Genomic DNA, 5,000 nt, shown 5'->3' with positions numbered 1-5,000 from the left:
CGGAGAAGATCGTTGTGCTACCCCGCGCGGGGAGCGATTCGGACGACGGGCCCCCACGCCGAGGTGGGTGGGCGCCCCGCCATTCGCCCGCGCGGGTCGTCGGACCCCTGCCGTACCACAGTTCGGGTCAAACTCCCCCTCTGCACGGCAGCCACCGTCCTGCGAACGGGAGGCGACTGCCGGCGTGCACGCCCAAGGATGCGTGCCTGAATCCCGGGGGGGTAAAAGAGGAAGGAGACCGCCCGCCTTAGACCGACGCGGGCTCCAAAGCCCGGGCCGAGCGAGCGGCACCACCTCCCCACCCGGGAGCGCTGAGCCAAATCGATCGGAGGAAGAGCCGGTGGGGGGCATGGGTGAGAAACCCCACCCGCTGCCATCCTTCCCCTCGGGGAGACGGGGAAGAAACATGCCCGATAGTCCTGGAGGTACCTCTCCGACACGCTACGGGCGCCCTCGAGACGGAATCCGGGTCACAGTGCGATTCTCTCATAGGTCTCCCCGGTGGCGTGGAAGCGGGAGACATCCGACGCAGAGAAACGCCAAGCCTGCTCTGAGGGGACCGAGTCAGGGGGTGCAATCCGCCCTCCTGGAGCCCTCCTCGGGACGAAGACTCCAGATCTGCCTCCCTTCTGACATCCGTCACCCTCGGAGAACCAGAACACGCTTGGGGAGGGTCCGTTCAGGCTCAGGCGACCCGGGAAACGCGTCTCTGACTTGGGGCAGACGACCGGCAAGAGTCCCCCTGGAGCCGCGGAAGCCTGGTGTCGACGCGAGGGCGGACTTCCATGCAAACAGGGGGGTACTCGCCAAACCGCCTACCCGACTTGAGGAACCACGAAAACATCGGAAATCAGTCGGGCCCGAGAGGTACCCCTCTCTCCTATATCCTGCAGCTGGTGTGCAAAAGTGGGTATTTGCATGGCGAAACACCGACCCCCACTTTAAGGGAGCGAAGCCGAAAAGTGTCCGACTTCCTGGAGCTGTGCGGCGGATCCGGCGGCCAGAAATTCCTCATTCCGGTTCTATTTTTTTTTTTTTCGATTTTGCGAAATTTGGCGGCCAGGCGGCGTAGCTGGGGCCTGGACTAGCCCGAAACACCTGGAGCCGGCGAGCGGAACGAATTTCCCAACGTTCTGCGGCTCCCGGAAGCCAAAAACGCATCGCCGAAAAATTTCAAAGTCCCAAGGACTCGTTCTTGAAAATCGATCCGGGGGCCATGGAAGTGTCCTCGGTACAGCTTCAGAGCTTTCCCCCCGCCTGGAAGTCTGAAAGTTCTATGTTTGTTCTAAGTGGAAAATCGCGTTTTTTTCAGTGTTCCACCCATCAGACCCAAACTTTGCCCACGCTTAGGTCTCTGTCTCGGGGTGCTTTACAACATATTGACGCCCCTTTAGGGTGGAAGTAGGGGAAAGGGGTCATTTTTTTCACAAAATCGGAAATTTCTCAAAATATTTCTAAGTGTCAAGGACACTTTTGGAAAATCTTCCCCAGGCTCCTGGAAGCCTCCTCGGTACGCCTCCTGCGGTTTCTCCCTGCCTGGAAGTCTGACACTTGTCTGAAATTTTTAGAGTATGAAAATGCGGTTTTTCACCCAAAATTCGACTTTGCGCCCATGACCCGCAAACTTCACCCACAGTTAGGTCACTGCCTTGGGGTACCTCACATCATATTGACGCCCCCCTGGCGTGGAAGTAGGGGAAACGTGTCAATTTTCACAAAATCGTGATTTTCTGAAAATATTTCTAAGTGTCAAGGACACTTTTGGAAAATCTTCCCCAGGCTCCTGGAAGCCTCCTCGGTACGCCTCCTGCGGTTTCTCCCTGCCTGGAAGTCTGACACTTGTCTGAAATTTTTAGAGTATGAAAACGCGGTTTTTCACCCAAAATTCGACTTTGCGCCCGTGACTCGCAAACTTCACCCACAGTTAGGTCACTGCCTTGGGGTACCTCACATCATATTGACTCCCCCCTGGCGTGGAAGTAGGGGAAACGTGTCACTTTTCACAAAATCGTGATTTTCTCAAAATATTTCTAAGTGTCAAGGACACTTTTGGAAAATCTTCCCCAGGCTCCTGGAAGCCTCCTCGGTACGCCTCCTGCGGTTTCTCCCTGCCTGGAAGTCTGACACTTGTCTGAAATTTTTAGAGTATGAAAATGCGGTTTTTCACCCAAAATTCGACTTTGCGCCCATGACCCGCAAACTTCACCCACAGTTAGGTCACTGCCTTGGGGTACCTCACATCATATTGACGCCCCCCTGGCGTGGAAGTAGGGGAAACGTGACAATTTTCACAAAATCGTGATTTTCTGAAAATATTTCTAAGTGTCAAGGACACTTTTGGAAAATCTTCCCCAGGCTCCTGGAAGCCTCCTCGGTACGCCTCCTGCGGTTTCTCCCTGCCTGGAAGTCTGACACTTGTCTGAAATTTTTAGAGTATGAAAACGCGGTTTTTCACCCAAAATTCGACTTTGCGCCCGTGACTCGCAAACTTCACCCACATTTAGGCGACTGTCCTGGGGTACCTCACAACATATTGACGCCCCCCTGGCGTGGAAGTAGGGGAAACGTGACAATTTTCACAAAATCGTGATTTTCTGAAAATATTTCTAAGTGTCAAGGACTCTTTTGGATAATCTTCCCCAGGCTCCTGGAAGCCTCCTCGGTACGCCTCCTGCGGTTTCTCCCTGCCTGGAAGTCTGACACCTGTCTGAAATTTTTAGAGTATGAAAATGCGGTTTTTCACCCAAAATTCGACTTTGCGCCCATGACCCGCAAACTTCACCCACAGTTAGGTCACTGCCTTGGGGTACCTCACATCATATTGACGCCCCCCTGGCGTGGAAGTAGGGGAAACGTGTCAATTTTCACAAAATCGTGATTTTCTGAAAATATTTCTAAGTGTCAAGGACTCTTTTGGATAATCTTCCCCAGGCTCCTGGAAGCCTCCTCGGTACGCCTCCTGCGGTTTCTCCCTGCCTGGAAGTCTGACACCTGTCTGAAATTTTTAGAGTATGAAAATGCGGTTTTTCACCCAAAATTCGACTTTGCGCCCGTGACTCGCAAACTTCACCCACATTTAGGCGACTGTCCTGGGGTACCTCACAACATATTGACGCCCCCCTGGCGTGGAAGTAGGGGAAACGTGTCAATTTTCACAAAATCGTGATTTTCTGAAAATATTTCTAAGTGTCAAGGACACTTTTGGAAAATCTTCCCCAGGCTCCTGGAAGCCTCCTCGGTACGCCTCCTGCGGTTTCCCCCTGCCTGGAAGTCTGACACTTGTCTGAAATTTTTAGCGCATGAAAACGCGGTTTTTCACCCAAAATTCGACTTTGCGCCCATGACTCGCAAACTTCACCCACATTTAGGCGACTGTCCTGGGGTACCTCACAACATATTGACGCCCCCCTGGCGTGGAAGTAGGGGAAACGTGTCAATTTTCACAAAATCGTGATTTTCTGAAAATATTTCTAAGTGTCAAGGACACTTTTGGAAAATCTTCCCCAGGCTCCTGGAAGCCTCCTCGGTACGCCTCCGGCGGTTTCTCCCTGCCTGGAAGTCTGACACTTGTCTGAAATTTTTAGAGTATGAAAATGCGGTTTTTCACCCAAAATTCGACTTTGCGCCCATGACTCGCAAACTTCACCCACATTTGGGCGACTGTCCTGGGGTACCTCACAACATATTGACGCCCCCCTGGCGTGGAAGTAGGGGAAACGTGTCAATTTTCACAAAATCGTGATTTTCTCAAAATATTTCTAAGTGTCAAGGACACTTTTGGAAAATCTTCCCCAGGCTCCTGGAAGCCTCCTCGGTACGCCTCCGGCGGTTTCTCCCTGCCTGGAAGTCTGACACTTGTCTGAAATTTTTAGAGTATGAAAATGCGGTTTTTCACCCAAAATTCGACTTTGCGCCCATGACTCGCAAACTTCACCCACATTTGGGCGACTGTCCTGGGGTACCTCACAACATATTGACGCCCCCCTGGCGTGGAAGTAGGGGGAAACGTGTCAATTTTCACAAAATCGTGATTTTCTCAAAATATTTCTAAGTGTCAAGGACACTTTTGGAAAATCTTCCCCAGGCTCCTGGAAGCCTCCTCGGTACGCCTCCGGCGGTTTCTCCCTGCCTGGAAGTCTGACACTTGTCTGAAATTTTTAGCGCATGAAAACGCGGTTTTTCACCCAAAATTTGACTTTGCGCCCGTGACTCGCAAACTTCACCCACATTTAGGCGACTGTCCTGGGGTACCTCACAACATATTGACGCCCCCCTGGCGTGGAAGTAGGGGAAACGTGTCAATTTTCACAAAATCGTGATTTTCTCAAAATATTTCTAAGTGTCAAGGACACTTTTGGATAATCTTCCCCAGGCTCCTGGAAGCCTCCTCGGTACGCCTCCTGCGGTTTCTCCCTGCCTGGAAGTCTGACACTTGTCTGAAATTTTTAGAGTATGAAAATGCGGTTTTTCACCCAAAATTCGACTTTGCGCCCATGACCCGCAAACTTCACCCACAGTTAGGTCACTGCCTTGGGGTACCTCACATCATATTGACGCCCCCCCTGGCGTGGAAGTAGGGGAAACGTGTCAATTTTCACAAAATCGTGATTTTCTCAAAATATTTCTAAGTGTCAAGGACACTTTTGGATAATCTTCCCCAGGCTCCTGGAAGCCTCCTCGGTACGCCTCCTGCGGTTTCTCCCTGCCTGGAAGTCTGACACTTGTCTGAAATTTTTAGAGTATGAAAATGCGGTTTTTCACCCAAAATTCGACTTTGCGCCCATGACCCGCAAACTTCACCCACAGTTAGGTCACTGCCTTGGGGTACCTCACATCATATTGACGCCCCCCTGGCGTGGAAGTAGGGGAAACGTGTCAATTTTCACAAAATCGTGATTTTCTCAAAATATTTCTAAGTGTCAAGGACACTTTTGGAAAATCTTCCCCAGGCTCCTGGAAGCCTCCTCGGTACGCCTCCGGCGGTTTCTCCCTGCCTGGAA

The sequence above is a fragment of the Ranitomeya imitator genome, unplaced genomic scaffold, assembly GCF_032444005.1.
Source record: "Ranitomeya imitator isolate aRanImi1 unplaced genomic scaffold, aRanImi1.pri SCAFFOLD_656, whole genome shotgun sequence".
Lineage (NCBI taxonomy): Eukaryota > Metazoa > Chordata > Amphibia > Anura > Dendrobatidae > Ranitomeya > Ranitomeya imitator.
The sequence above is the reverse complement of the archived record's forward strand: the minus strand, read 5'-3'. Positions refer to the sequence as shown.